The sequence below is a fragment of the Meleagris gallopavo genome, chromosome 2, assembly GCF_905368555.1.
Source record: "Meleagris gallopavo chromosome 2, MGAL_WU_HG_1.1, whole genome shotgun sequence".
NCBI classification, from domain to species: Eukaryota; Metazoa; Chordata; class Aves; order Galliformes; family Phasianidae; genus Meleagris; species Meleagris gallopavo.
The window spans coordinates 8,433,301-8,453,381 of record NC_139405.1 but is presented as its reverse complement, the minus strand read 5'-3'; the positions used below and the strand labels follow the sequence as shown (position 1 = coordinate 8,453,381).

General features: G+C 45.7%; 1 protein-coding gene across 7 annotated transcripts in view; it reads left to right on the top strand.

Moving 5' to 3' along the window:
* Positions 1 to 9,885: 9,885 nt before the first annotated feature.
* Positions 9,886 to 20,081, top strand: part of FOXN2 (forkhead box N2) — a 29,130-nt gene continuing 18,934 nt past the window's right edge. For 3 of the 7 annotated variants that reach the window (XM_085218839.1, XM_085218834.1, XM_085218840.1), the window contains exon 1: positions 9,886 to 10,016. The gene's annotated coding sequence lies outside the window, so the exon portion shown is untranslated. Of the gene's footprint in view, positions 10,017 to 10,100; positions 10,616 to 10,931; positions 11,034 to 11,359; positions 11,571 to 20,081 lie in introns of those variants that run through there. The other 4 variants (XM_085218835.1, XM_085218836.1, XM_085218838.1 and 1 more) reach the window with 4 other exon arrangements.

Here is a 20,081-nt window from a genome sequence, read left to right as displayed (position 1 = left end):
AACACTTCTTCCCCATCATGTGGATCCTCGACAATGTGAAGTGGTCTATTAATGATTGGTTTTGAAGGATTTCCATATTGGTGATTCAAAATTTGGGTATAGTAACTTTGGGTATATTGGCTCCCCCAATAAGATAATGAACCCCTAAATAAAGAGTAGCAGTTCCTATGCTTTACCCCAACCCACTGCAACTCCAAAATCCAAATTGCACCAAAGGAGGGAAAACAAATGTGTGTTTTCATATAGCCTCATAGATGCCAATAGATCAGTTCTTATTTGTGCCACTTGTTGAGGCTTTTTCATAGAGTATTCAATGCAGTTTTTGTTCATCATAAGAATTAATTAACTGAAACTTGTATTGCTTGGGAAAGACTTGGCCTGGGGGGAGCTCTGATGGATGTTCTGGGTAAAGGATGCCTTCCACACCTGTAACAGGGCTGTCTGGGGAGCCTCAGCATCTGGAACACTGAGGCCCCCAGGCTGGTTTTGGACTCCCTGATGCCTCCCATGGTACTTGTAATTTATATCCATGTGGGCTGCAGGCTTTTGTTGTTTACCTCCAGATTTTGGCTGAAGAATGGCCAAGGCAGCTGTGGTGATTGGAGACCTCATGCTCTCTTTGGGGGAACAGGAACAGTGGAATTTTGTTGACGTAATGTCTTTTATGTATATATTGAATTGGAATAGATGGAATTTCAGCTATGGAAAAGGCTGTCAACATGCCTGAACTTACAAGTCCTCTGAACAGCTGGAATCAGGTCCAGACAGAGATTCCTGCCAGCTGTTACACAGATGTGTCTGTCCAGTATCTCCAAGAAGGTCACTAACCTACATTAACGTGTGTAGTAAAAAGGTGCACTGCCTTTCAGTCAGAATGCTGACACCTGACATTGGAGCTCATATCAAATGCTGTTGATTTCTAACTAACTTTTGAAATAATAGCAACATAAAACATCCATGATTATAAAGTACAATGATCTATGGAAGAGAATAGCTGGAATATGAGCCAGAGACTGATTTTGATCTAAGCTATGCTGCTGTAAGTCTGGAGTTACTTTGAAAAGAATAAGAACAATATAACAGAAAGTGGCCATGGGAAGCAGCAGAAGTGCTCTGAGCAGGCAGAGCACACAGGCTTATGATCAGATTTGCTAGAGCACAAGTGCTCTGCTGAGTGGGAACATAGTGGTGGTTGCCTCTCTACAGATGAGCACTGGTGGGTTTTAGAGCATCTCCATGGAAAAAAAAACAACCTGGGAGCCCAGGTTCTAAACAACTGGAAACAACTGTGCTGGAGCCTGAACTCCGTTCTTGACCCTTATCCCTTCTTGCAAGGGTTAGGGAAAGTCCCCTCATGGCAGAAGCAGTTCTTACTGCACATGATGAGTACCTGTGCAGAAGCTGCTTTTGAATTAATGCATCCAATTACAGACATTGCCACTGACTATTTGAAGGAAAATTATTCTGAGGCCAAATCCTAAACTAAGAAAGATGCCCAACAAAGTCCTGGAAAATTCACTTGGATAAGAATTACTGTGATTGAGCCTAGCTATTTCTCATTGCTGTTCTTCACCTTATTGTATCCCCAGTTATTTAACCTGAACATGAGCACAGATGTTCCCAAATGTATAGGGTATTTTGAGTGGCACACTCAAAATCTGTCAGGGATGAGAAATTTGTAAACTGCTGCTGAACTGTAACCAGTTCTACATGCAAATGCAGAAATTGATTGTTAAGTATAATGTTCAGTGATAAGTGTTCTGACTATGGTCATTTTAGCAAATTGTAATATGTGGATGCAGCAATATCAGAGGAGTATTAGTTCCACCTTAGATCGTCTCAAACTTTGATTCTAGTGGGAGATAGAGAAAATCTTTCCCAGGAAGTTTCATACAACAACAAAACATCATTTTTGAAAAGTAAAAATAGTAGTATATATGCATAACAGAGAATATACATCACTGATTTCTGATGTTTTAATGAACTCTGTGGTATAACCCTTGGACAGAACAGCTCCAATTAGCCAATTTAGGGTGATGACAGGCACATAACTGAATCTCATAAAATTTTCTATTCTTTCTCTCTGTTGTGTTTTCAGTATACTCTATGCTCAGTGAACAAATCACAGGGCTGAAGGGCCATCTTTGCCTTTTCGCCAACTTTTTGTGAAAGCCAACAATAATAACCTAGGAGGGAGGAGTAAGAAAAAGAATGATGTGACAGTCTGAAATTGTTCCCATATTGCTGAATGTGGAATAAGGCTGGAGAAACTGTGGGAGGGAAAATGGATGGAAGACAAGAGGCTGCAGATGCAGAAGCTGGAGGAGGGTGGACCAACAGGAGTGGAATGAGATAACAACAATGTGCATGGCCAAAGCCAAGCTTGGTTTCGATGTCCAAGGCTCCAAAGAACCTCTCTTTCAAAGTGTCACTTCATTGTCGTACAAACTTCGAAGTATTTTTTTTTAGAGTTTCAGTAAGTGTTCAGAGTGAGATTATTCTTCTATAATTTGGTACTTAACTAAAACCAGACTTGGGTAGTGATCAGGACCCTTCCTGCACATTTGTGTACAGATACACGACACCTCACAGAATTGCTTGGTGTCCTTTCCACATTCAGCACACCCACCACAGTAGCTGCTTTTAATGGGTTGTAAATTCCCACCCACACCTTGAAACATCCTTCCATCCACTGCTCAGACTTGGATGCCATGGTGATATGTGTCTACAAGGCACTATGCTGCATGTGTCTAAGATGCATGGGGACCAACTAGCTCTGCACAAGTTGTGCCAGGTGACAAACTACTCAGCTGAATAGCTGGAGAAGCCTCTCAAGCACTCCAAGGGCCATTCCCCAGCTGGATATGTTAGCCTGTGTAGAGGTCTACCCTACCAGTCACATAAAGGATGTGACTGGTCATTATTAGCACAAGTACCTCAGACACCCAGTAGATCCATGATCAACAGTTTAATGTCAGAGAACAAGCTGTTGGTGCTTTAATAGTGAAATGGATTAAAACCTCGATTACCCCTGATTGATGGGTTTTGTGACGTGCCTGGGATTGGCTTCAGAAAAAAAAGGCTTCCTGCACTCAACCACGGCCATTAATGGCATAAGGTTTGCTGGCCACAGTGAGTACATGAATATATCAACTGAACAAAATGCTGCGTGATCATTATGCTGCTCTTAATCAACTGGACAGCACCGATCTGAATGCAACAGATAAATGCACCAGATGGTGCTGAATAGTCTTTCTTCTCTCCAAATAAGGCAGTAATCAACAGGACATCTGAGTCCAGACTGATTTTCCAAGGCCTCATCCATCTCCTTCTCTTACTCACAAGATTAGATCCAGTGCTAGGGTACTGAAGAGAACAAGTTTAATTCCACAGCTGGGAGTTTCAATGCAGTTGATCCTTCAGCCCTGCACATCCTACCCAGTCAATGAAGGAGTGAATTATTTTTTGTTTAGAGAATAAAGATGACTTTCAGTTACCCTTTTCTCCCATGACTTTTATCCCTGAATGATGGCAAGGTCACAAGCTGTTACTTTTATCTACTTGGTATGCCTTCATTTAATTTCTACACATCAGCCGCTAAGAAACAATCAGCAGGAGACCTGCCAGCCCCCAGACACGTGGTGATAAGGATTTCGAGTTTGTTAGTAAAAAACAAAACAAAGCAAAAATGTTTAGAGAAAAAGTGGTTTGGGTTGTCAAAGACAGTACAACAACTAGACACAACTTCTTTGACAAATATTTTTCTAATATTTTCAGACATGGGATCTGTTTAAAGTTCTTGACTGGAACAGGATGTGAATTTTCCATCTTGGTGCTGGAATACTATCTATGTGAGGGTGGTTTTCTTCAGCATGCTTGAAAAGATCATCAAAAATTGTTTTGCTGGTATGAAATCAGCCATTGCTATCTGCCTTGTACAAGGACAACACACCTCGATTTCTCTTGCATGAGGAAAATTTCAAGTTACTTTGTGCGTGAAACTCAGAGCAATGGTAATTTTCTTGCAAACAGGCTGCAAAACTGTATTTAGTAATACATCTCTATCCATGCGTGGCCTGGAATGAGAGGACCAGGAATTCAGTACTGCTCTTTTAAGAGCTCTTATCATTACATAAAGCCCCTGGAACTGCTAACCTGGACTGCCTGGGTTGTTTGATACCAGTGAGAGCATAACTGTATTACAGCCTTCTGATTTGAAATGAAATTTGTTGATACAATTGACAATATTGACAATAATTGACATGAAAGAGTTGCACAGAGAGCCTCGTGTAAAACGTGTCAGGTATTTGCAGTCCTGTTTACCTTATCCATAATCCCACTCCTTCAGTGGGAAAGGTGACCATCTGAGAGCATCTCTTCAAGCTGTCTTCCCTGCAACTGCTGTGGAAAGTTTGAAGCTTCCTCTTGATCTTGGACTGACTGCTGGGAGGGCATCACCTCAGGCTCACTGACCTATCCAAGGGAAGCCCAAAGATGTCTGAAAGCAAAGCAACAGCTCTTCTGTTATGTCCCTAATTCAGCCAAAAACATGATAGCTGAATGAAAGCAAATTTCTTTGGGGATTATTGCAGAGATGCTGAACCCCAGCCCACCACTGTGCTAATGATGCTGTTCCCCTCTCGGTCCCTCCCTTTATCAACCTACCTATCTTTTAGAGGAGCTTGTAAGAACCGGCTGCCTCAGACACTGTTTTTGAAGCTAAAGCGCTTATGAATGCTTGAAGGTATTTAGGTTAAAGATTGGCTAAGTAAAACCTTATATAGAAGTAAAACAATGTGCAGTAAGGCTAGGGGTAGCTTTCTTTCTTCTCTTCTTTCCTTTCTTTTTTTCCCCCATTGGTCTTCAATTCATACTTCTTATTTTGAATAACTGTGTAAGTCCATGAAATCTTTGTGACAGAGAATGAACGTTTCGTACTAAAATCAAAACAAAACACTTCCCATTAAAAATCCTTAAGATCTCTTTAAGCAGCAGAACGTTTAGTCAGATATTCAAATTCAAATCCAAATCCAGTATAAAAACAAACCACAAATTCATTTCAAGTAGTGCAGGGTACACAAACACAACAAGTTGAAAGCCAATTGTTAAACAAGCAAGTGCTCCCCTAATTGTGACTAGAAGAGAGCACCATAATACAAGGTGAAAATAAACAGAAAGCAAACAGAACAGACCATTGATTGAGTCCTTCATTATCTGGCATAGCTTTTAATGGAGGAACCTGCATGTGTGCCGTTGCTCTTATCTCACTAAAGGCAGTATGCACACACTGTAAAAATCAGTCTCTTCATTTTCTGCTTGAAAAGATCATTGTGGGGAAAAAAAAAAAATGTCAGGGAGTGGAGGTCATGCTGATTTATTGGCAATTAAACCTGCAGGATTTCTGCACTCCTTTCAAAACAAAGTATCTCTGGGTAATTCAGCCTGGTAGATTACATAGTGGGCTATCTACTAAAATGCATGAATCTTTTTGTTTGTGCACAACAGAAACAATTGACTTGGTCTTATTTAGGAAATTGCTATTATTTTCTGTAAGGTATTTCTATTACCCATGAAGAGAAGGAGGTAAGTTATCTCTTAAAAATGCAAGATTCTCTCCAATAGCAAAAGTGCTGGTTTTATTTCTTATTCATTGTTAAGAATAGAAAGCCCACAGATAAGCTTCCTCCTGCTTAAGTATATATAGATGGCTCAGCAAAATGCATAGCACAAATGCTAAGGGAGACCACATTTGCTTTACTCCTGTTTGATTTACCCATTCTTGAGGAGGTTCTTCTGCACATGTTTTGAAACCAGGCTGATTTTGGGTCTGCATTTCTAGCTATATCATTTAGAAGTCTGGGAAATGTACCTTTAAGTGACATAGCTGAACTGGCAAAATATACACTATTCTGTTTTGGCAAACCATCTCAAGCAGGTTTGGGCTTCTGTAATTTTCTGAGATAGCATTCCAAAAAAATAAATACAAATATAATTGATATTCCCACTCTCATATCAAGAATGTCGAGGTCTTTCTAACATAGATAACTTGCTGGCTCCAGGCAGTTTTAGATATCCAATGTTCAGAGTCTCAGTGTTTCAGTGGTCATCCAAAACATGCACATAGGTTCTTAGAAATGCAGCATGCGGTGCAGCAGGGATAATACAAGCAGAAATCAGCTCTGGACACCTTTTCTGTCAGTGTGGTTGTATCACACTTCATAAGTTTGTAAACCACCAGTATAGTGTTATTTACTTTCAGAATGATATTGCCACTATGACTTCCTTTGTAGATATTTTCTTGTCTGAGCTCTGGGTCTACTCTTTAGAGGTAGTGTGTGGTGAAGGGTGTGTTTGGGAGGTGTTTGGGGATCCCCCCCTTGATCTTAGAGGGGATTTTTAAGGGAAGAAGAAACATTCAGTTCTGACTTGTCTGAATGTAGCTACAACCAGTCTGGAACACGAATCTTAGCACTGAGTCCAATTTAGGTCATAGCAAGAGCCGAGGGAGAGCCGAGGTGTCAGGTATAGAAATGGTAAAGGTAATGCATTCTACAGCATCCCTTGTGACTTTGCCCAGAGTGAGGAAAGAGATCAGATGTAGCAGATGTGCACTGACACAAGCAGAAAGTTACCGTGTGGGAGCTGTTTAGGCAGGCAGACCAACCCGAAGAAGCAGGAAGTCCCTTTGAAGTCATCACTTCAAACAAGTTGTCGATGCAAATCTGAGATGCTCCTAGCAAGCAGAAGTCCTGGAAGAATCAGGTATCCAAGCAGAGCTAGAGTAGCATTTCTCTAATGGCAAGCAGAGATGTAAATCCCTGGGCAGAAACAAAGGTCAGCCAGATTCTGAGAACAGCACTCTTTCATTGCTTTGGAGGAGGCAGTGCTGTTCCTTATGTGTTAGTGCATTACACAGTGATGTACGGCTGTAGGTTAGTGGGACTAAAGGGACAATGGTTTGGTGATGCCAGGTGAGGAGACACTGTAAACTGAGGTTGAGAGTTCACATGTGTTGCCAAAATCCTAGCATGGTGTCATGGGCTTGCTGGCTCTGTGCCAGTCTTACTGTAACATGTCCATGCCATTCAAACTCTTGCTCCTGTGCAAATTCTCTGCTTACCCTTCCCTGCTCTCCAACCTCTCAGGCTGTAAGTATTCCTGCACACTGACATCTTCTTCTCCTTGCTCCTCAGCTGACAGACTGCACAGCAGCCGCACAGACCTGGCTCCAGAGCCAATCTGTACCAAAATGAGAGCCAGCTTCACAACGTGGAGTGTCCCTGCCCTTCTGCAGCCCAGCCCAACCTCAGGACTTGCTGTGTCTCATGGAAAGCATCAGTCCTGCAGGTTCTTGCTGGTAACAGAAATCAACAGCAGCATTGTTGTGCTATAAAACTCAGGGTCCAAGCGGTGAATAGTTTGCCACTATCCCAGGAAGGAAAGCCATTTTAGCAGTCTCATTTATGCTTTCATTTTATTCTGATATCTCTTTCTGGGCCTTCTGCCAGGTCTTTGCACTTTGCCAGCAGATCAGCATGGTGCTGGCTGCACCCTGGCCCTCCTGAGGTCTCCACTCTGCTCCATTTGGGAAGGAGGTGCTTCATCAGATATGGCTGATAGGCCCATAGAGAGTCTCTGCCGTGTCCTTCTCCCAAGAGAGCAGAAATGGAACAGGAGCCTGGAAGGGGACACCTGGTGACGAGTAGCCCTGGCACAGCAGGTGTGATTATCCTTGAGTGGGCAGTGCCTTCAGGGACAGGCCTGGAGCAGGGCAGCAGCAGCAGCAGCCTTTGCTCAGTCTGCTTGAGCTCTGAGCGGGTAACAGCAGAAGGAGGTGGGGTGAAGGGCACCTCCTGCCACTTCCTCAGCATCTCCCTCCTCTCCACCTTCCCTGTGCCTCCTGCAGCCACCTCTGGAGCTCTGCAGGAAGCAGTATGAACATCCTGGGGAGCTGTGTGAAGGCACCATAGCCCACGTCTCCCCTTTATTTTGAACATCTGCTTCCTTGTTATGTCTATCAGAGGAGCTTAGGCTTTCTTGGTTGCTGCTTTGCTGTAGGTTTTCTTCAGCAGCTCTCATTCTTGCCAGCATGCAGTAGAATACCAAGAGGCTCTGGAGTCCTTGTGACAATACTGGGGAAGCGAGAGGGAGACCATGACAGTGGAACAAGGCAAATTGCAGCAAAGAAGATTCAATCGCTTCAGTCCTAAATTTCAGAATAAACTGCTTTCAAGGATGTTGCACAAAGCAGGCTGGTGGGTCAGCCTCCATGCTGCAGCTCCTCATGGCTGAGCAGATGAGTGGCAGGGCATCACAGGTGGCCTTGGCTCTGTCCAGTGCTGCCGCTCCTGGCCCTCCACCATCTGCTCCCTCTTGCTCTCATAAATTGCCCACAGGACGTAGCAGGCAAACTCGTAGTGAAGAAGGGATGAAACTCAGTGGTGACACCAAGCAGAAAGGTAAGAATCCTCAGCCATTTTCAGTGGCTAACAGTGGTGCTTTCTTGCAAAACACATGGAAGTTTCCCTTTCAGGTGGCCAACCGGCACTTCTGTCTGAGCCTACTTGCTCTGCTGAACTTTTAAAGATGCATCGGCCTCGTATTCCACATGATGTTGGGTAGGGACGTGGCAGCACATGCAAAATATGGAGATTTTGGAGAGGGTCCAAAATGGAGGAGAGCATGAAGATGCTCAGAGGGCTGGAGCACCTCTCCTATGAAGACAGGCTGAGGGAGCTGGGCTTATTCAGCCTGGAGAAGAGAAGGCTCCGGGGAGATCTCACTGTGGCCTTCCAGTACTTGAAGGGAGCTTACAATCAGGAGGGAGACCAAATTTTACACAATAAGTTGGGTACAGATAGTGATAGGTCGAGGGTGAAGGGCTTTAAACTTAGAAGAGGGGAGGTTTAGATTAGACGTTAGGAAGAAATTCTTCACTCAGAGGTTGGTGAGGCCCTGGCATTGCTGCCCAGAGCTGCGGTGGTCCATCCTTGGAGGTGCCCAAGGTCAGGTTGGATGGGCTCTGGGCAGCCTGAGCTGGTGGGGGGCAGTCCTGCTCATAGCAGGGGTTGGGGCTTGGGGGAGCTTTAGGGTTCCTTCCAACCCAAACCATCCCACAGTTCTATGATAAACAGAGATATGATTCCAGCAAATGCCTGGTGGGGGAATTTCCTTGAAACACTCACACTTCCCCATCCTCCCTCACAAAAAGAAATTGCTGCAATGCATCAGGGGCGAGCGAAGGCCGTGTCCTTCAGCAGGCAGGGCAGCCTCGCAGAAGCTGAACAAACTTTTTGCAGCAAAACTTGTTCCTGCTGCCTGTGAATGAGTTCCCAGCTCCTATCGTTATGTTGTAAAGCCAGGAGCGCACACAGCCCTGTGGGCTCTGCTGAGCAAACAGCCTTGCAGAGCTGAGAGCAGGAGGCACGGGCGTGCACAATGCAGGACATGGCAGAGCAAACATGGCAGCGTGCGGGTGCTGCAGCCCTTTTCTTTGTGCAGTTGACATAAGGAAACAAACAAACAAAAAAAGAAGTGGTTTTAAACTGTGGAGAAGGAAAGTCCCACGCTGTGGTCTTCAGGATAAAAAGAAATAGGCAAAAAAGAGGCAAAAGCGCACAGTTGGGCAACTAGGGATGCGAGGGAAGAGGAAAGGGAAGTAAAACTGCAAAGATCCACGTTTCTAACTTCGCTGCGTGCCGTGTGGAGGACGTTCATTTACTGTTTTTTTTCTTTAGGAAACGAAGCCGGGCAGAAAACTCGTGCCAAGCGGCCGTGCCTCTCTCCGGTCGATCCGCCCCGGCTCCCGGTTCCCGGCCGCCACCGGCAGGGCGCTGCGGGGCGGGAGGCAGCGAGGCGGGGCGGGGCGGGGCGGGGCGGGGCGAGAGGCGGGCGGGCGGCCGGTTGCCATGGGGAGGCGGGGAGGGAGGCGCCGCCGCCGCAGCTGCTGCTCCCTGACACATCCCCCCGCTGCCATATTGTGCCCGCGCTCCCGGCAGCACGGCTTCATGACCGCGGTGAGTGAGCGGGGCGGGCGGGCAGGCAGGAGCGTCTCCTCCCCATCCTTCTCTGTTTTGTAGTGATTGGTTTTTTGGTTTTTTTTTTCGTCCCCCTTCTTAATATTATTTTTGGAGGATCCGAAAGGTTTTAACCGGGAAGCGGCGCGCGGCGCAGGGGTGGCAGTGCGGGGAGGGCGGGCGCCCCGCGGCTATCGCGTGACGGGGGAACGTGCCGCGGCCACGCGGCCGTGCCGGGCGGCGCCGAGCGCACAAAGCCCGACGGCGCTGCGGGGTGCCGGCTCCGGGCCCCGCGCGCCTCCCGCCGTCCCGAAATGGCGCCCCCGGGGCGGCCGGCGGCGTGCGGCAGGAAGCGCGGCCCGGCACCGGGCGGCCCCGCCCCCGCCGCTCTCCGCCTCCCCCGGCGAGGGCTCGTGGCGGCCGTGCTGAGCGAGCGCGGCTTCACGGCGTGTCGGACGCGGCCGCGGCGGAGCGGTCGGGCCCGGCGAACGCCCCTGCCTCGCTGGCTGGGCGGGAGTGAAGCTCTCGTGCGACACGTGGAGGGTGAAAACGCGGGCTCACGTTTTAGTTGAATGCTGTGGGAATAACTTTTTGGAGAGGTTGGTGCCTGACCTGCGATACGTGCTGCGAATCGCGTTCCGGTGGACTCGTGTTTGAATGGACTTGAGGAGCGGTTGGGCTGTCATGTACCGCCGTGTGACTCACTGAAGTCAACTTCTGGTCGTTTGTTTGGTTTGGGCTCTTGCTTCCTCCTAGGAGTTGAGTGTGAAGATGAATCTGTTAGAAATAAATGAAGCTGCTGTGGCCTTATGCCACCAAGTTTGGAATAGAGTTGTGGTAGTTTTACGTATTGCTTTGGTTTGTTTCTGTTTTTCTGCTTTGTGTTGTGTTTATTTAGTTGTTTTTTTTTTGCAGGTGCCCTCTGACCTTTCCCACCTCTGTGGCAGACAGCTGGACGCGGCAGGTTGGGGCTGAAAGATGTGCAGTAGCAATGAGTGGCACAGAGTTTCAGTTGATGTGCGTAGCTGAGTAGCAGTGTGCCACAGCACCATGGGAGTTGAACAGGACCCTTAAAGGCCATCTAGTCCAACTGCTCTGCAATGAACAGGGACACCTCCAGTTAGATCAGATGTTCAGAGCCCCATCCAGCCTGACCTTGAATGTCTCCAAGGATGGGCATCCACCACCTCTCCGGGCAACCTGTGCCAGTGTCTCACTACTCTTAGTGAAAAAGATCTTCTTTATATCTTGCCTAAATCCTCCCCCTCTTTTAGTTTGAAACCATTCCCCTTGTCCTCTCACAACAGACCCTGCTAAGGAGTTTGTCCCCTTCTTTCTTATAGCCCCCTCTAGGTACTGGAAGGCCGCTCACAGGTCACCTTGCAGCCTTCTCTTCTCCAGGCTGCACAGCCCCAGCTCTCAGCCTGTCTTCGTAGGGGAGGCGTTCCGTCCCATGGATCATTTTTGTGGCCCTCTTCTGGACATATTCCATCAGGTCCGCATCTCTCCTATACTGAGGACTCCACAAATCCACATCTGGGTTTGACACTCCAGGTGAGGTCTCACAGCACAGAGCAGAGGGTCAAGATCACCTCCCTCACTCTGCTGGCTGCGCTGCTTTTGATGGAGCCCAGGATCCAGTTGGCTTTCTGGGCTGTGAGGGCTCATTGCTGGCTCATGTCCATATTGCCGTCCACCAGCATCCCCCAAGTCCTTTTTGGCAGCTATTGAGCTGTGTCTTGGCTTTTGTACAAGAAGGGCAGAGGTAATTCTCACACCAAATGTTTGACTTACCTAAAAGATATATAGGACTTTTCTGTGCTCTTTAGATCTTAATTTTTTTATTAGTTTGGATTGGTTTTGTTGATTTGCTTGAGCTCTGATGCTGTCCATCACCTTTCTGCTTGCAGAGTATGGTGAGGATGCTGCGTTCCTTCCAGCTGCAGTGCTGCATTTGAGAGCAGAGCAATTTAGAACTGGAGATGTGTGGCTCCCTGTACTCAGGACAAAGCCTGGCTGATGTCTTTGTTGCCAGGATCTAGACCAGAGAATGAAATTGGAACCCCCTTATGTGCTGCAGGCTAGGCTGTACTGACAAAGCTCTGTAGGGATTGCTCAGCCCAAAAGCTATTTTATCCCAAAAAAGACACCAACTAAGTAGAGTGCTGATTCAAGAGCTCCATCTGCCAGGAGTTTTCTTCTTGAACAGCCTTCCCATTGCCTCTGGGAGTATGGGACAAAAGGTGCCAGCATTGCCAGCAGCTGCCAGTGTAGGAATGTGCCAGCCCGGTAAGCAACTTAACAGGTACAGGAAAGTGCACTAGCACAGTAGAAGAAGGAGTGCAAGGGATTTAGTTCAAACTGATTAGAAAGTGAAGCAGTTCTTGCATGGAATGTTGATTCCCATAAAAACATCAGCAGTTGTTATGCTGTTGTCATAGGGTTTCCCCCAACTGGATCACAACCTGTGAGGTGACAGAACCAGGTGTTGGAAGAGGTGACAGTGTGCCACTGTGCATCTTTTATGCTGTGTTCTTCATGGAGATATTTGTACTGCAACACCAAGGTGTAAAACGAGCTGTGTCAATACAGCCATCCTTCCCAGGCTGTTTCTCAGTGATGAGTAGTCCTTAGGCCTTTTTGTCTCCTGAGTAGAGTCTGTCAGCTGCAAGGATGGAGCAGGACACGCCTCCATTTACCTTCTGGCAAAGGTGTAGATTCTACCAGTTTTATTCCATTTGGCTCCTTGAGTTTTCTTTTGGTTGTTTCTCTCCATGCAGATGCATTCTGCATATGCTTGTGCATGAGATGTCACAGTGCTAGTTGTAACCCTTTTATTTTATGGAAGGAAGTAGGTAGGGGCTGGGGCAGTTGTTGAGTCTACCTCGTGTGTCTGTAGACAATTAGATGGTGTTGTGCAACTTCCTGTGCAGAAATCCTGCTGTCAGTGGTGCTTCCGTGACTCATGGAAACATGCTGCTTTGTCTTTCAACAAGTGTGCACTTGCAAACTGCACACCTCATCCAGCTCCCTCTATAATAGATTAAAGGACTGATTTCTGTCTTAGGCTTCATGTGCGCTATGTATGTGTCTTTTTCCAGCTCTGGCAGCTTTCTTGACTCCAGAGGAGACAGCCACAAGTAAAACAAGAAATGTCTGAGGTGATGCTCTGCTGTCTCTGGATGGACCTTTTCATACACATTTACTTATTCATTCCCTGTTATATTGTGCTGTTCCACATGCACACTGAGCAGTGATAAACCAACTTTCTCTTACTGTGCTGTGTAAAAGCACATAGCGATACTCCAGGGCACTTGCAAAAGACAGTTCAAGTCAGCTTGCCTGTGCCTTAGTAATAAATTACTTGAGGAAGCACTGCCTGATGCTGGATAGTATCCTTATGACCTCTGTTGCTTTGTCTTCTTCCTGTAAAATGTTATGGCCTCCAAAGCATAAGCCTTGGAGCATGCTCTGGAAAAGAGCTGCTGAGGGCCTGGAGGTGGCTGGAAGGGCTGGCTGCTGTGTTTAGGGGGAAATGTCTCTGTTACAGGATATTACTTGGTGCCAGATTCATTTTAAGAAAAGCTTTTGCAATTTTTGTGTGTGTAAGGTAGTACGTACAAAAACTCAGTGATGTGGATTTCTGCTTCTTTCTGATATGTTCATAAGTTCAACTTATCTTCTTTCTCTTCAGAGGTTAGGGCACCTTCGGAACTCATTTACTCATTCAGCTGCTGCTGCAGAAATCACCCCTTTCCCACCATGCCCTTTGTAGTAGGCAGGGGAAAAGCAATGCGCTCCATCTCTTTATTGGCATTGAACCGAGCTGTCCACACCAGAGCTACCAACTGGCACAGCTCGATGTGCCTCTCAGCAGCATCTCTGGGCAGCTTTAACTCTACTGGAGTGGCTGTTTTCCATCCATTAAGGGCTGGATTGGAGGCACTCAGGCACTTCTACTGTCTTTGTATTATTTGGTTTCTTTTCCACCGTCTGAGCATCCCACCTGTGTATATCATGTCAATTGCAGTTGCTTTTCTTTCTCTTTGTTTTGTGAACTTTGCAAGATGTTATTCAGTGTATTCCCAAGGCTGTCTCCAGGAGCAGCATGTCTTGATATCATGCTCAGGCTTTGTTTCTTTTATCAAATCATTTTTAGCGCATTCCAGTCTTGCACTTTGTAGCTACTTTTAGTTTCTCTGTTAATGTGATTGTTTGCTTCCTTTTTTTCAAGCAATCTGTTGCTCCTCTGCATTGTGCTTATATCTGGGGCAAGCATGTGGTTGCTTAAAGGATAATTACTGTCCACGAAGATTGCCCATTGACTGGGAAACTTGCACAGACCCCCGCTGCAAGCTGGGAGGCTTGTGACGAGGCAGCAGCCCTCATCCACATGCTGATAAGACAAACTGACCTATCCAGCTATCAGAAAACATGGTTTGTTTGGGGGATGTTGACTAGTCAAAGTACGAGCCAGTTTGCTTTTGGACTTTTGACCGTGCTATGTGAGAAGTGTTTAATGTCACCTAGTGTTTCCATAGCCTCGCCTTATTACCACAGGTGCCTTTCCATTACGAACAAAGAAGCTTACATCATCCATAGCATTTCACTGGAGGTGTGCCATCACCCCAGCATGCAGGGTTCTGTGTGATAGAGTGGATGACTTTTCTATAGAAGAGAAATGGTTGGCCCAGTTGTTCCAGTGTGTGGTTGTCATATGGAAGAAAAAATAATTCTGTGCCACAACTGTCGTGAGCAGAGGGGTTATTCTGGCATAATTTTAAAACAAATGAAACAGCTAAGTTCAGAGAGAGATGGCCAGTAGCATGTTTGGTGGATGTTGTGTTATTGTTACTGGAATAGCTGGGGAGATGGGCAGTGTGAGGACAGGATAACTGTCCTCTGCTTTGCCTTGGGTTCTCTGTGTCTGCTTGGGGATGACAGGAGCATTGTGAGCAGTGCCTGAGTGTTTCTGAGGATGGAGGCAGGTGTTATTCATCCCTTTGGCATGTCTCAAGGTATATCAATGCTAGTGACTGCTGAGTTTTGTTGCCTTTTTAGTAGTTTCCTGCTTATGGAGCTTTCAGGATATGGCTTAAAAGAAAATGAAGCATTGGTGCAGTAGTTCCTGTCCTTGCTGGGCAGCAAGAATTCCTGAAAAGCCCTCTCAGAGTTTAGCCAGACCTTAAATGGTAAGAGGAAAACTTGAACTTGGGAAGCAGTAACTGGAAAACAGCAATTAGTGAAAGCTTGGCAATAGCTAAGCTGTAACGTGGAGGCTGCTTTGTGTTAGGAGCTGATGTTGCCTTTAAATTAAATTTTACATAAGAGTTGCTTCAGGTAAGGTTTCAATTGGTGGTTTTCAGTTGGAAAGTAGATGTTCTGGTGCTTTAAGGCTGAAGAAGGCTAACAAGCTGCATGGAAAATGGAGTATTATGTTTCAAGTGTTGGGAAATTGTTACTGACACCAGCTGAAATGTAGCTATAAGGATATTCGCTTCTGTTTCAAGGGGATGGTAGAGAAACATGTGTAACAGTTATCCTGGAAAGGAAATTAGCATCAGGCAGTCTTCACCAGGCATTTGTTCAAATGACTCATTTGTGAATGGCTCGCTTCTTTATTTGCATTTTCAGTTCATTCAACAATGTACAGAATTTGGTACATGGCTGGTACCTTTTGTTTTTGCAAGATAAGCCATTTGCTGTTAACTGCGAAGAGTTTTTCTTAATCAAAACCAATGTTTTTTCTCCTTCATTGACACCATGGCTTTCTAAAATGGTGTAGATTTCCCTCTTATTTCTGTTTTCCACTTCCCAGTTTCCCTGTTAGACTGTTTTCATGTGCACGTGTTAAACTTGAGGCGCAAGGAGCCAGGTCCCAGGCTGGCTGCAGCCTTTGGGGCAGCCCTGCGATTCCCAGCCCACTGCTGGCAGTACTTAAGGACGTGACCCAATGGCTCTGGGCCCAGCGAGGCCTACAGGGCCCAGCTACCTGGGCCTGTCTCAGTTTATATGTCATTTTTATTAAAAGCACTTATACTCGCTCCCGTGTGTGTATGTACGTCTGTTTGGTTAACTGACTTTTTTTTCCACACAATTTGGAGTTGGAAGTAAATGATCTTCAGGGTCCCTTCCAACCCAAGCCATTCCATCACTCTGTTAGATGTCAGATGAAATCTCTTCCCCTTTTTCCTTCCCTTCCCTGGGCTATGATAATGTTTTATTTCCCTTCCGTTCTTAAATTGTGCAGAGTATTTTTTGTAGCTCTTCCTGATATTGGAAAATCAAGGTTTTGTTTGTTTTGTGTTTGTTTTGTTTTTGTTTTTCTCTGCCTAATTAGGTGAAATGCTGTGGGAGAATATTGACATTAAAAGGGGAGAAGCTTGGAAATATTACTCCTGGAAACCCCATTTCCTTTGAGCAGGATGACGAAGAAATGCTGAAGCTCCCTGGCTCTCTGTGTGGCAGGCTGGCTTTAAGCTGATAACCACTTTGAACAATTATTCCTCTGTCATGGTTTGCGAGGCAGGGGGTGCTTGTGCCCCGTGTTGCTGGTGAGCATGGCAGCCTGGTCTGGAGACAAGGGATCGGTTGCCTGCCAGGTTGCTCAGATCTGTGACCAAGAGGTGGTTTTGTCCTCAGGAGACTGTGGTGCTTTAGTTGTCTTGGATACGTGACATCACGCGGCCTCGTAATCAAATATAGGCCGTTTGCAGTGCTGTGGGGATTTGAATCTGAGCCCCAGCCTGTGCAGCCTGTGGATGGTGTTGTGGGGGCAGCCTGAGACAAAGGAGAGCAGAGAAGGTTCAGTGCAGGGAAAGCGGTCCAGTGCTGGGCTCTGGATGCTTGCAGCCATGTGGGTGTTGTACCTTCAGCACTTCCAGCTTTTTCTCAATGGGTTTTCACCAGCTGTGAGAGAAGCTCTGTTACTTCTCCCTTTGATGCACAAAACACTTGCCATTGGTCCTTTGCTGTGTGTGTGCTGGTTTGAAAGCTTATTGCAAACTTGAGTGAGTGGTGGCAGCCATGCATGTGCTACTTGTCCTGTTTTAATGACAGAGTATACACATTGATGTTTAAGTCAGGACAGTCCCTGGTGTAGATGCATCTCCCATAAATGCAAGGAAATACCAAAAAAAAAAATCAATAGAACAGTTTGATACCAGTATAGCTGCTGGTATGCAGAAGTACATATGGATGTTTTAAATACTGTCCCAGAGCCTGTGTACGTGGGTACAGACGTGTGTGCTGACTGCACAAATACTCCACTGCTGTAACTAAGGCTGCACACCCTGAGAATATTGGTGACAGAGCTGCCCTCATGTGATGGCAGTGCGATACCATTAAAAACCTCCTGGATTAAAGCCATGCACTGCCCCTTAGACAGTGCATGGTCTATTTTTAACTTTTGAGAGAAATTACTACGCTGTTAGCAGGTTCCAGGTCTTCCCAAATAGCTATTGAGGTCACTCAGTTGCTTGGCAGGTCCTGCAGAAACAAGGGTGCTGTATGGCAGCTTTCATCTCAGGCTGCTGTACATTAGCTGGAAAGTGAAGAAGAGTTAAGTAGCAGCCCTGTGCACACAATGCTATGCAGAAAAGGTTGGTTGGTTGGTTTGTTTAACAAAAGAGTGGATGCTTTTTCTCGTGTTGGAAGTCGGGCCATGCATTGTCTGTGGTGGTTACAGAGTTAAAACAATGACTGTGCATTGTTACCTGCAACACTGCTGGTTCAGGAAGGGTCCATGTCACATAGGGCAGCTGAATCTGAGACTGCCAGCAAAACTGTGCCTTGTGTTAGGCACTTGGTAAAAGAGCAGAAAACTGTCCTAAGGGGTGTATTTGGAAGATTTTCTCTGTCTCACCTGCTCGGTGAAGCTCTGGCATGTTGGAGGTGTCATGGGGCAGGATCTTATGCTTGGACACAAGAATGGGAGAGGAAAGGGGAACAGGAGGAAAGAGGAATTGAGTGGTGTCAGCTTGCCTGGGGATCACACAATAAATGCTGTGACTTTGCTTATGGCCATAACGTGTTGTGGTTTGCTGCTTGTATGAGTACATGCACATGCTGTATGCCAGAAATTGAAGAACTTTTGTTCTTATAACGTTCACAAGTATTAATTTCTGTGGTAGAGAACATAGCAGGGCTCAGTGTTTTTCATCAAAATGAAGTAATAGCTGGAATATGTATATGTATGGAGACGTACAAACCTGGCATAACCACAGAGTAATCTGCTACACTGAGTATCTTTCAGCCCCCAAAGCCTTTCACAAACTGAGTTCTTTAGTGAGTTCAAAAGAAGACTGCAAAAGCCACCATTTTTTTTTTATAGAGAGAGAAATGTTGATATTTGTTTTTATTTTTTTCTTGTCTCTTATGATAAATAAGAAATGTATGTCCTGTCTCTCCAGAATAGCAGCAATCTCAAACCAGGTGATGCTGTGCTTCCAGGTGGAAGCAGAATCCAGGTCTGATGTGGAGAATGAACACCATGAATGACACACAGGGAGTGCTGAGCCATGCAGAGAGATGTTCTCTGTGTTTAGAAGAGACGGATTGAACTTGGCATTGGGCTTGCTGAGGATTTTCCAGCTGAATACATTGCTCAAAAAGAAATGGGCAACCTCCCTGCTTGTTCTGTGTGCGACCTGCAGTGGTGGTTAGAGGCTGCAGGTGCCAGTGCTCAGCCTCCAGATTTGCTACAAGCACTCAATCTGTATGTGCATGGCTAAAATTTTGTCTCATAATATTTGTACATAATATGATCTCACATCAGCTAGCAACTCATTGGTTTCTGATGAACTGGTGATTATTGAGTGGTGTGAAGTGGTTTATTCAGCAGCAACAGCACTATGAGCAGTGTCTCGTGACACTGAATGTCTTCCTGGTACGTTGGAGCTTCTGTCCTACGTGAATACATCTACAGCCTTCTCCATTGCAGTACTTGGTTTTTGAGGTGCTCATTGGAGATAGATGCTTGAGTTGGTTGGGATTTGGATATGTGATGCCATTAGTATTTCTGAATTCTGTTGCAAGTGCTGATGTTAATGGCAGCATGTTATATTACTGTGAAGCACAGTCAGTGTGCACTGCTTCATGTTTTCAGAGATGCAATCGAAGTGCTATTCCTGCATTTGGAAGGCTGGAGGTTCTAGCCCTGGCAGGGCTGGGGCTGTCACCATGGGAATAGCAGCGAGTTTCTGAGTATTTGGTTTGCCAACTGGAGAGGCTGGTAAGTGGCCTCTCCTGTTTTATATTGGTACTGCTAATTCAGCTTGGGTGGGAGCATGGTGGAGAGCAAGTCCTACTGGCTGCCTCTGACCTTGTTTGCTTCCTAGCTGACAGCAGAGAGAAACGTGAGGGAAAACACTGAGGTCCAATTGTATACAGTTCTGTTACAGCATCTGCTCTGCAGGGCTTCTTCCATGCTCTTTGCTGGACTGCTGTCCTGTGATACTCCCCCAGGGTCGATCCTGTCCCCAGAGCTCTTCCTGCTCCCAGCAGCAGTCATACAATCCTTACATTTGAGGCCACCTTTAAGACTGCAGTAGTTAGGGAACTGATTTTCCTCTCCACCAATATTGATCAGACCATAATAGTCTAATAATGGCCTTTATAACCTTCTAAAAAGTATGTAACATCTGCTGATGTGTTTGTGTAGAAGATGTATAAGGTGGTAAACAAGCACTTTGGAGATAATATAACGCACTTTCTGTAATGCATCTACTAAGAAAAACATGGCATATCATCATTTTTATATTTATATGTTATTATATACATTAACATTAAATAATATATGTTAATATACTCTAAATATATTGTTTGCAAAGGATTATATGTAGAATATTAATTATCAACAATATAAATGGCTCTGTTTTAAAGCCAACATTCATCAACTGCCAATGTAAATCTGCTCTGATAGTTTTGGGGGAGAAGTAATTTGTAGGCAGAGCAGAATTACTTTTGACCAGCTATACGAGCGGTTTGCTTTCCTTTAATTTAGTTAATGGCTGAGCCAATAGTTAATCATGCCTGTCCTTGCACATAGATTGAAAATTTGGGGAT